Source organism: Sapajus apella, unplaced genomic scaffold, assembly GCF_009761245.1.
Source record: "Sapajus apella isolate SASKATOON/1434 unplaced genomic scaffold, GSC_monkey_1.0 scaffold3, whole genome shotgun sequence".
In the NCBI taxonomy this organism is placed as follows: Eukaryota; Metazoa; Chordata; class Mammalia; order Primates; family Cebidae; genus Sapajus; species Sapajus apella.
In genome coordinates, this window is record NW_022436943.1 from 63,513,200 (window position 1) to 63,526,008 (window position 12,809).

Sequence of the window (12,809 nt, forward strand, 5' to 3'; positions counted from 1 at the left end):
ATGTTATGACTAAGCAGTAGAGAAGAGCTTGGCCTGGTACATTCTAGCTGCAGAACCAAGGGGGAGAGGGCACTGTCTCAGGCCCTGGGGGAAGGTTAGGGAGGAAGAGTCCCAGCATCCCAGCAGGTTACAGTTACAGACTCATACCAAGCACATAATGCTTGTGTGCTTTTGGTCATTTAACGAGCATTACATGACCAAGGCATAGCAATGTTTTCTGTCCATTTCTTATGTGAAAATAAATACCTTTATATTTCAATTTTTCTCTTTGTATTTAAATTTATGACCAAAAAAACCCACCTTTTGTTATACTTTGAATGAAACAGTGCCTAGCACATAGCTGACACTTGAGTATTTGCTAAATGAACAAAGACTGCATATGGATAAAATGTGTGGGCTATCATGACTATCAGATGTTTAACTTAGCTGAGAAAATTCAGGGATCCTTAGTGGTTAAAAAAAAACTGAATTGGAAAACAGCATGGCTCAAACTCAAAGAGTTTGGGTCACACTGAGATCAGGATTAAATCCTGCCACAGAAAGGTTGTATGACCATGGACCACTCTGTCCCTCCACGCTACTAACTACCGATCTTGAAGGGTTGTTGTGAGGATCTAAATGAAAATTAGACAACCTACGTGACGAACTCTGAAATGCAAGAAGCTTTTAAAAGTGTAAAGAACTATTAGAAATTCCCCATTGGAGGGACAGCGGCAGGGGGGGATGGCATGGGGAGAAACGCCAGGTATAGGTGAGGGGGAGGAAGGCTGCAAATCACACTGCCACGTGTATACCTATGCAACAATCTTGCATGTTCTTCACATGTACCCCAAAACCTAAAATGCAATTAAAAAAAAAAAAAAGAAAAGAAATTCCCCATCAAATAATATCCTTTGTGCTAATGGCTACCATTCCCACAAAGAGCTATAAGTCGTTTTCTTTCTTGTTTTTGGGGCGGAGTCTCAATCTGTTGCCCAGGCTGAGGTACAGTGGTGCGATCTCAGCTCACTGCAACCTCCGCCTCCCAGGTTCAAGCAATTCTCCTGCCTCAGCCTCCCAAGTAGCTGGGACTACAGGTATGTGTGCCACCAGGCCTGCCTAATTTTTTTCTATTTTTAATAGAGATGGGGTTTTACCATGTTGGCCAGGCTGGTCTTGAAATCCTGACCTCAAGTAATCCTCCTGCCCCTGTCTCCCAAAGTGCTGTCGCCTGGCCTCCCACCTTTTTATTTTTATTTTTTAAAGGAGATTGAGTGGCACTACATTGCTCAGGCAAGTCCTGAACTCCTGGGCTCCAGAGTAGCTGGGACTACAGGCTTACGCCATCACGCCTGTGCCAATATTTCAAATGAGTTAAAATCCAAGTAGAGCTTGAGATACAGAGGAGCAACCATGTCTTTTCACAAATCCATCTAATCACCTACGAAGTGTTAACAAGACAACTATTAAGACTGGCCATCAATCAAACCAACGAGAATATGCCTGCTAAAACAGACACTAACACACAATGTCTTTGAACTTGACAAATATAAAGACATTGCAACTTTAAGGAATAGGAGTTCATACTTTGATAGGCGCTAATACAGCTTCACCTGGTCCTGATCATTTACCAATGAAAATGTGGGAAGGTATATATTCACTTTCTAGATTATAAAACGCCAGTAAATCCACACCTCAAAAGGCTGCTAAAGGAGTTAAAAATATGTATTTCTCAGAGCTGGGGAATGTGCACACACAGATGGGTACTACCATTGCTTTTAAAAGTGAAGTGATTAATCTCGCTTCATTGCCCTTCTTCCTCTTCTACACCCCATCTTCCTTTATGTCCCAGTAAGTTCTCTGAACTCACTATGCTCTCCCATGCCTCTTTATGTTGTCTCTTGCCTGCAACAACTTTCTCTCCTTTATCTGGCCAACTCTTACTTGTATTTCAAGTGTCAAATAGTAGTTCCTCTAGAAAATCTTCCCTGAAGCTCCTTCCTCCCTTTAGGCTGAGTTACATCACTCCCCTACTCTTTTCCAAAGCAACTAGTGCCTAACTTGCTCTTAACTCTTGCCAAAAGACATTGTAAATATCTGTTGGCTTGTGTTTCCCATTAGGCCAAGAGTTGTTACCTGAAGGCCCATTTTCAAATGCTCAGAATTAGCACAGACCCTGAAGCATAATATGCATTAATAAGTGACAGGTAGGCTGGACACGGTGGCTCATGCCTGTAATCATAGCACCTTGGGAGGCCAAGGTGGGTGGATCACAAGGTCAAGAGATGGAGCCCATCCTGGCCAGCATGGTGAAACCCCATCTCTACTAAAAATACAAAAATCAGTTGGGCATAGTGGCGTGCACCTGTGGTCCCAGCTACTCGAGAGGCTGAAGCAGGAGAACTGCTTGAACCCGGGAGGCAGAGGTTGCAATCAGCCAAGATTGCGCCACTGCATTCCAGCTTGGCGACAGAGCAAGACTCCGTCTCTGAATGAATCAATGGTAAATGGGTGAATAAAGCTCTATCAGTGAAGCAAGTCTACTGACTAGTGAAGAGCACATGATTAAGCTTCCTGTTCTCTTTTTAAGTTTATTTTTATTTTTATAGAGGCAAGGGTTTGCTATTATTGCCCAGGATGGCCTCAAACTCCCTGGCTCAAGCAGCCCTCCTGCTTTGGCCTCCCAAAGTGCTGGGATTATAGCTGTTAGCCGCTGTGTCCAGCCAATTTTTTTTTTTCTTTTTATGAGACAGGGCCTCACCCTGTAGCCCAGGCTGGAGTTCAGTGGTACAATCACTCCTGGACTCAAGTATTCCTCCCACCTCAGCCCTCTGAGTAGCTGGGACTACACACGCATCATGAGGCCCGGCTGATTCTTTTTTATTTATTTATTTTTTCTGAGACGAAGTCTCACCCTGTTACCCAGGCTGGAGTGCAGTGGCACAACCTCAGCTCACTGCAACCTCTCCCTCCTGGGTCCATGCGATTCTCCTGCTTCAGCCTCCCGAGTAGCTGGGACCACAGGTGCGTGTCACGATACTTGGCTAATTTTTTGAATTTTTAGTAGAGGCGGAGTTTCACTGTGTTAGCCAGGATGGTCTTGATCTCCTGACCTTGTGATCTGCCCTCTTCGGCCTCCCAAACTGCTGGGATTACAGCTGTGAGCCACCACGCCTGGCCCGATTCTTCTTTATTTTTTGTAACAATTAAATAAATAAAAATCTCACTATATTACCCAGGCTAATCTTGAACTCCTGGGATAGAGAGATCCTCCTGTCTCAGCCTCTCAAAGTACTGGGATTATAGTTGTGAGCCACTGTGCCCAGCCTGTTCTCTCAACTGGCCAAAACAGGAAAGGACTTGCAGGCAACTTTTTTCAAGATGGTTACTGAGAGAAGGAGACCAGTCAGAGACCAAGGGCAAAGAAGGCCTAGGTGGCCTGGGAGAGAAGCACACCCCTGGTATTGGATACAATGAGTTCTAAATTTCTCTTCCAGGAATCAGTACGTCAGTATGTTCAGCTCTCTTATTCTTTAATTCTCTATTTTTAAAGGTTAACTTCCTTGTAATTCCAGTAAATAACCTTCTCCACTGGTCCTAATCAGTAGTTCACATCTGTTCCCCCTCCCGCCAGCTCCATCCTGACTCATCCAGGTCACCTACGAGACCCTGGCTACCTGCTCTGACCTGCCCGTAACAGTCCTTCCTGCCAAAACACCCACGCTGCCACTGCGGCTTGCACCCCTGCTCTTTTTAAAACAGCCCATTGGGAGTAGTCTAGCTTGTGCAGTCTAACCCTAGCCAATAGGGGAACAACACAGCAGTAGGCACAACCCCCATCAGGCATAAGTACCCCTTTCCCCCTTGTCCAAGCCTGCAGCGGCCATCACTGCTCCATCTGTGCACTGCACCCTTCTACAGAAGTAAACTGCCTTGCTGGGAGGATTTATCTTCGAGTGTTATTTCTTTTGCAGCATCAAAATTTTACTTATAACACTGGTTAGTAGTTTTACAGCGCCCTGCTCTCTATCACTTGACCCTGAAAGATAAACACCATAACCTCAGTCAGAATTTCTTTCTTTCTTTTTTTTTTTTTTTTGAGACGGAGTTTCCCTCTTGTTACCCAGGCTGGAGTGCAATGGCGCGATCTCGGCTCACCGCAACCTCCGCCTCCTGGGTTCAGGCAATTCTCCTGCCTCAGCCTCCTGAGTAGCTGGGATTACAGGCACGCGCCACCATGCTCAGCTAATTTTTGTATTTTTAGTAGAGACGGGGTTTCATCATGTTGACCAGGATGGTCTCGATCTCTTGACCTCGTGATCCACCCGCCTCGGCCTCCCAAAGTGAGTCAGAATTTCTTAAAAGTTTTAGTTTTAAACAGATAAAAAGTCCATAAAAATGAAGAAAAAAAACTGAGAAAAACAGTGTCTTTTCTCCTACTCCTTCAAATAATTAAAATGCAGGCAAACTAAGAGAAGACTAAGTGAGACATATTCTTTAAGGCAATAAGAACTCTATTTTAAATGGGTTCTCTTCAGACAACTTTATTTCACACAGATTGTTTTGTGAAAAGGGCCACTCTGATCTTAAAGCTACTTACTGTTTCCCCCAAGAATCTCTAAAAAGGCCCCGTGAAGTCCCTTGTCTGAAGGAGACCCTCTCAGGCTCCATTTACCTTGATTTTTCTAACCACATACACTTCCCCTATTCTCTGATCTAGTGAATTTACTGTCTGAATGTTTCATATTGCCATGTTGTGGGATTTAGGTTGTAAGCTCCCTACAGTTGTCAGACAGGAATCTAATTTCTCTTGTAAGCTAAATATCACTTGCATATTACAGGCACTTCAATATTTCTTTAATTAAACATGCCAGACTTGTTCCTCAAAGAACATAATGACAACTGGGAAGCAAGTTCCTTCAATTTCACTACTTCATTCTCATACCAAAAATAGCACGTCAAAAGGCTTCTGAGAAACCATAATTTGCTGCTCAGAGTAATCAAGAATATAAATAACTCATAAAAATATCTGTTTTTACAATGGGAAGACTAGTCCATAGATGGAGTAAGAGGGCACAAGGAGACAGTACTGAACTTTTCTCTTTACAGCTGTTGAAGCATCCAGAATAACAAATTAGAATGTGCAGAGTATCAAGGAGGTCAAATTGAAGCATATTTTCCCAAACTACAAATATTTTTAGTAGCAATACATTCCATCTGAAAGCTCTTAGCTGCCTAATGTGAACTGGCAACAAATGAGCCCTTATGTTTTTCCCAGAATGGTAGTTTTGAAGTCTCAAACTTGCAAATAGATGGAACAATCAAAGCTGAGACTTGCCATTTAACAAACATTAGCACAACTGATAACTACACTTTGTTGATCCATGAGCACCACTGAGGAACAGAATACTGAAGAGGGGAAAGGAGTACTTTATTTAGTGTTAGTTTTATTTTATTTTTTACTTCTCTTACTTTAAAATCATTGAAGTGATCAATTTACAGTAAAAGGACATAAAAACAGTTGCTCTGATTTTCTTTTTTTGGCAGGCAACACTCCCTATGCAACTTGGTCTCACAACCTCCCTGAGCCAGTGTGGAGGGGTTTTATTAAATTTCCCCTCTAGAGCAACAAAATGTGATTTCACGCATAAGATATTTTGATGGTGAGCAAGAAAGTGGTCCTTCATTTCCAGTATAGAGCTAAGACACAAAAACACATCCCAAAGTGCTGAGATTACAGGTGTGAGCCATCGCGCCCCAGCCAAAATTAGCTCTGTACTTTTACCTGCCTTATTTACCACTAGGAAAGAACTGCGTTCTTGTCTTCATTTCTGTAATATTTTTCCTGAGATTGACTATACTACTAACTTTTCTCTTTGCAAATACAAAACATTTCTCCTTTCAAATGTAATAAATACTTTCTGCTTTGTTAAATATGGGAAGAACATAATAAAATTTCCTTTGGACATAACATCAGTCTGGATTTGTAGTTATTTAAGTTAATCTGGAAAACACCCAGAGAAAGAGCAGCAATAAATCTGAAGGAAAAAAAAGTCAAGCAGGAACTGGCTTGTTTTGGCAAGTTCATGGGAATACTAGTTTTGAAACATGATCTCTTATAATTAGCCAATGCTGCCTCACCACAAAGGAATGGAATTGACCTTTTAAAAACAAAACAAGAAAAAAAAAAAACCCTGCAGTCTTTGCAGAAAACAAGTCTGGAGGCTTGAGATGAGGCGAGGATGGCATATCTGGAAGCAGCTGACCCAGTGGCTAAAGGCCATAATCGCAGCGTTACTGCTTATGCCTCTGCTCTTTTTCTCTTTTCTCATAAGCAGTAACGCTGGAGATTATGGCCAACAGTGGCCAGTGGTGTCCTGGACATGTAGCCTCATGGATATATTGAAATCGTATTTCTCTCTTACTGTTTCTCCAACTGCAGTAAATAAAGCCTTTTGTTTGGTTGCTGTGCTCTATCAATCTCAAAGGTATTTTTAAAAAACCCAATATCCACTTAAATTGTACTTTTATTTTTTTCTATTTTTTGAATTGGGGTTTTGCTCTATCACTCGGGCTGGAGTGCAGTGGCTCAATCACGGCTCACTGCAGCCTTGGCCTCCTGGGCTCAAAGTGATCCTCCCATCTCAGCCTCCTGAGTTGCTGAGATTACAGGCATGAGCCACTGCAAATGTTACTTTAAAACATTAACACCTTTTTCTGTTTCTGCTACATGTGAATAGCCTTTATTTACCCAACCCACTTGAAGATAGGAACTATACACTCTGGATATAAGAAACAACTATGACAGCATGGGAGAGCAACCATAGGCAGCCATTTTCTGGAAGGAACTGTCATGAGAAGGAAGAAAATGGCCCTGGGCGGGTCCCCACTTTATAATGGCCATTAGTGAGAGGGCAGGCCCCAGTGTTATTGGCTTGAATAACCAGAGAAATGAGTTTGGAGCAACCACAGCTAGTGAAAAGGTAATCGGAAAAAGTGAGGGGAGAAATCCCAGAATGAAGGCAGCCAGAGGAGTGCTTCGAATTCTGAGTATTTATTCTGCACAAATCTCTGGCTGACCCTAGAACCATGCGCACACAGCACAGACTCCAAGCAGCCCAGCTAAGGATAAAATAATTGAAGAGATTTGCACCGCTGCTCACAAGTGGAAAGAGGTTCTGCAATCTGACCATCAGTCACAATGTCTAAGATATAATCTAAGATTTCTTGATATATAAATAAACATAAAAAAGTAACCCATTCTCAAGAGGAAAAAAAATTTAAAGGAGGCTGATTCCAAAGATGGCTCGGATGTCGAAATTAGCAAGCAAGGATTTAAAAGAAGCTATTATATTCAAGGACGTAAAGAAAATTTATTCATAATAGATGAAATGATAGGAAATGGTAGCAGAGAAACAGAATACAAAAAAAAAAAGAGCCAAACAAAAATTCTATAACCAAAAAATATAGTATATGAAATAAAATCTCCATGGGATGAATTTGGTAGGATGGGGATGACAGAAAGGGACTCAGGGTACCAGAAGCTAACTCAATAAAAACGATCCAATCTGAAGTGGGGAAGGTCAGGAATGGGGGGGGGCAAGGAGGAGGAGGGAGGTGAAAGTGGAGGTGACAACAATAAGAGCTTCTGGGACTCAGCCTGAAGGACATCATTAGAAGTCTTAACACACACACAACTGGAATCTCAGAAGAAGAGAGGGAAAATAGAACAGAAAGATGTATCTGAAGAAGTAATAATCAAAATTTTTCTAAATTTTCTAAAAGGTATGTTTATAGATTCAAGAGGCTCAGCAAATCCCAAACAATGAATATGAAGAAAGCCACATCCAAAAGCATCCTACTTAAACCGCTGAAAATCAAACAAAGAAAATCATGAAATCTGCCAGAGAAAAATGACACATGGCACACAAAGTAACAACTGAACGGCCAGTGAGTTCTCATGAAGCATAACAGGACAGGAGACAGTAAAAGAACATCTCTAAAGTGTTGGGGAAAAAAAATTACAACTGTCAACCCTAAATTCCTATCAACAAAATTAAGTTCAATTCACTTTTAGATAATATAAAACTAATAGAATTCACCACCAACTGATCTGCACCACAAGAAATGCTAAAAAAGTTCTTCATCTGGTGGAAAACCAAATGGAAATAAGCTCTTCAGAAGAATGATGCACTGTATGAAGTTAAATATACAAGAGTTTCCCTACTTTCTTTAAAATGGTATTTAAGACAAAAATGATAATCTAATTTTGTGCAGTTAATGACATATGTGAATGAAACACGCATGACAACTTCAGCATAATGTGCCAAGGTGGTGGTGGCAAACAAACATTCCTGCTGGCAAAGTTTCCACATTCTATATGAAGTACAATGATTAAGTAAACTATGAAAAGTTAGATGTATACTATAATCCCCAAGCAAACACTAAAACATAATACAAAAGGTATTGCTAAAATGTAAGTTTGGGAAAAAGGTTAATAGAGAAAAAGAGAGGTAAGTTACTGGTTTCAACGTGCCAAATTGTGCAAAGACAGAAGTACAATAGAGGTACATGAGTGAGAACCAATGAGGGATAAGAACTGTTGTTAGACATGAAGCAGCTAAGATATAACTTTCAGTAGAAACAATTTATATTAAATTCCTATTAAATTCAGGTTTGCAATTTGCTTTTTATTACTGGGAAGACTGAGGGTCAAAAGAGAACCCAAACAAAAAACTCTTCAAGTTCTGACGTTGTGAACATTTTAACTGTATATATAGCTATCGTTGTGAAACAGATCACTCTTCTAGATAATATCTAGACCCAATAGGATAGCAATGTGAAAAAAAAGTTCTGGTATAATGGCTAAGGAAGAATTGTTTTGGAAGCAAATACAAAATCACTTAAAAAAAAACACAGAGTAGTACAAGGAATTTCATGTCATTAATCAAACCTAGAACTTTTAACTTAAATCAAACCTAGAATTTCAAAAAGAGGTATTTGCTTATCATGAGCTACAGACACGGTTATTTGTTTGAAACGAAGTTTCGCTCTTGTTGCACAGGCTGGAGTGCAGTGGCGTTGGGCAACTTACTAAGTTTCATGTTGTGGGGTAACTGACAAATCAAAACAGGTTAAACTTGTTTAAGATGCTGTTCACAGGTTAATACTTTAAAAATTCATATCTCTATAATGCATTTATAAAATATCAAAAAGATGTGCTTGGTATTTTGATACCAAGTACATTGGCATTCTTATTATGTGAATAATAATAGCTAACACTCATTCAAATCTCACAAGAACCCTAAAAAGTAGCTACTGAGCAGAAAGAGTTATTACACCTTTTAGAAAAGTAGAGAAAGAGGGCCGGGTGTGGTGGCTCATGCCTGTAATCCCAGCACTTTGGGAGGCCAAGGAGGGCAGATCACTTGAGGTCCGAAATTTAAGACCAGCCTGGGCAACAGGGTAAAATCTCTTCACTACTAAAAACACAAAAAAATTAGCTGGGCACAGCGGTGTGCAACTGTAATCTCAGCTACTCGGGAGGCTGAGGCAAGGGAACTGCTTGAACTCAGGAGGTAGAGGTTGCAGTAAGCAGAGATTGTGCCACTGCACTCTAGCCTAGGTGACAGTGTGAGACTGTCTCAAAAAAAAAAAAGAGTAGAGAAAGAAAAGTTCCCCAGGGATAGTAAGTGGTGGGGCCAGGATTCAAACTGAGATCTGTCATTCCAAAGCTCGTATTTCTGCATGATTCTTTTACTACTTATCTTAAAATTAAATACAAATAACTATATTTTTAAAGAATGTCTAACTATAACCAATAACTTTTCTGTACTACTCTAAGATCACCAGATCCCTTCTGGATTGTTAGAAAAAGCTTTGGACATGGGTTATCTGTTTGAGATGGAGTTTTGCTTTTGTTGCCCGGGCTAGAGTGCAATGGTATGATCTTGGCTCACTGCGACCTCTGCCACCTGGGTTCATGCGATTCTCCTGCCTCAGCCTCCCAAGTAGCTGGGATTCATAGGCATCTGCTGCCATGCCCAGCTATTTTTTTATTTTTAGCAGAGATGAGTTTCATCACGTTGGTCAGGCTGGTCTTGAACTCCTGACCTCTGGTGATCCACCTGCCTTAGCCTCCCAAAGTGCTGGGATTATAAGTATGAGCCACTGCACCCGGCCAGATTATTTAATCTTGAGAATATGGGTGGTATTTGTGATCCTGCTCTTACAAGGGAGGCTTAGTAACTTGCCGAAGGTCACACAACCTTTTAAACATTCTTTGAAAAATTTATGCAAGCACACATGCCCCTTTACTCTAAAGGTGTTGCTATAATAGCTTGAACTGGTAGTCTCACAGATCAACTGAAGCAAAACACGACAGCAAAAGGTTAAGGCAAGTAACTAAAAACTGAAAGCCAAAAGAATCACACACACACAAATCAAAAACCCCAAAACAAAAACTTACATCACTACTGAGTGAAAGCTCTGTATATAAGATCAGTTCCCCGCAGGCTCTCTGGATGACCCTATGCCATGGCTTGGCTCGGATCTTCTTGAAGTCAACTCTGGGTGACTTGTTCAAAACTTCCAAACCTGCTCCCCACTCTATGTGAAATTATTGTGTTCCACAGCAGCAAAATGCAACACACTCAAGATATGCCAATGAGACAAGTAAAGCCAGTAGGAAAATACCTTGAAAGTACATTTTGTCCCTCTCAAAGCCCGTGGCTAGGGCCTCTGTGCATCTGCTAGTGATGCTACCATTCCTTTTAAGGACTTTGGTTGACACTCAAACAATGTAAGAAAACCAGCTGCAGGAATTCTCTGTAATAGCATTTTTTTTCTTTCTTCTTCTTCCTTTTTAACTCATCAATATTAACAGCCTGCTCACCAGTCCAAATCATAAGATGGCAGGCATACTTAATGACTTCTAGCCAATAAACATCAAGGCAGTCAGTAGTGCATGACAGCTCATAGTTCAAGCTCTGGACTCAGGTGGACCTGCCTTGAATTCCAGTTGTGTCCTTTGATCAGATGCCTAACCACACAGTTTCAGTCTCATCATCGTAAACTGACAATGAAGATACTACGTATGTGTTCCAGGACTGTGAAGATTTAAGGTGAAATAATGTATGAAAGTTCATGGGACAATGCCTGCCAACAGAAATTGCTCTGTAACTACTAGTGATTTCAATGTTATAAAACTAGAAGAGCTAGCTGTAGAGGATGGAGACTTGCTAACAACACACAAGGTACTTGTTCTAAACATATTTCCAAAAAGTTCGATGAAAGACCAGTTCAAAATCATAGACTGCTTTCCAAGGTGATAAGACTGGTGTTCTCTGGAACATAAAGCATCAGGTCAATCTGTTTACACACCACTTACTATATCCTCTACTTCACAGAGCAATATTCCTGATAGCCCCAAATTAGAAGTATACAAACTTCCACCAACGGTGGCATAAACTATAGTATGTTGACAAATGGAACACTACACAATGATGAGAATTAAATATAACTACATGGAAACTATGGATTATCTCACAAACTGATGAGTAAAATAAATTGTATATATATAAAGTAAGTACTGACTGATACCATTTACATGATGTTCAAAAACGGGCAGAATCAATCTATGTTCAAGATAGGGTTTACCCTTGGAGGGCAAACAGTGATTGGAAAGGGACATGCGGAAAGTTTCTGGGGTACTGGTAGTGTTTTCATTTTGAATGCTGGTGACAGATGGTATCCGATTTGTGGAAATCCAGTAAGCTGTCACTTCTTGGTGTGTTTATTATACATTAATAAAAAGTTTAAAAATACACAAAAATCATAACACAAAATTTTAAAGTGATAATTGTTTATTGCTCTAATTTGCATAATATAGATTTAACAAATTTAATATTAATCTGAAATATTTTTCTAATCTGAAATAAAGCTGATATTCTTTTTTTAAATAGTGGTACCAATATCTTAGTCAAGAAGAATACTGCTGGGACATATTATTTTTGAACATAAGCTGCAAAAGGGCAAATACTAAAGCTGCTTATTATGGTTTCCCTGTCATAGTACCTAACAAAGAATTAACTGAATTAACTGCCTTTTCACTCAAAAATATTTTGTGCACTCTTATAACCCAACTGTCATAAAGCAGAAGAATACTAGACTATGTATTGTGAGAAAATTTCACTTGATCAATTAGAAGTATTTTTACTGAGGAACTTTTTACACTTGACAATGGGCCACTTGCAGGTTAATCTCATTCTACTTCTCAGTGAATTCATACCTATAAGTAAACAGGATGTAGGAAGGAGAGGTTCCTTGAGTAACAGATGTCACCTCACCAAAGTATGACCAAGGTAATTCTCCTACGAGTTAGCCTAACAAGCCTCATACCAAAAGTCACTTTTCAACTAATACAGTCAAAAACTAATATACAAGGCTGGCCATGGTGGTTCATGCCTGTAATCTCAGCACTCTGAAATGCCAAGATGGTCGGATTGCTTGAGCTCAGGAGTTTGAGACCAGCCTGGGCAACATGGCAAAACCCCATCTCTACCAAAAATACAAAAAATTAGCTGGGTGTGGTGGTGTGGTGTGCATGCCTGCAGTCCCAGCTATTTGGGAGGCTAAGGTTAGCAAATCACTTGGGCAGGGGAGGTGGAGGTTGCAGGCAGCTGAGATGGTGCTACTGCACTCTAGCCTGGGCAACAGAGGAGAGACTGTCTCAAAAAAATGAAAAACACACACACACACACACACACACACACACACACACACACACTCTCTCTCTCTCTCTCTCTCACACACACACACACACACACACA

At 40.6% G+C, this 12,809-nt stretch overlaps 1 protein-coding gene across 38 annotated transcripts in view; it reads right to left on the reverse strand.

The window, feature by feature from the left end:
* Window positions 1-12,809, reverse strand: part of PTK2 (protein tyrosine kinase 2) — a 344,711-nt gene that overhangs the window by 61,363 nt on the left and 270,539 nt on the right. The gene's annotated exons all lie outside the window — the stretch shown is intronic.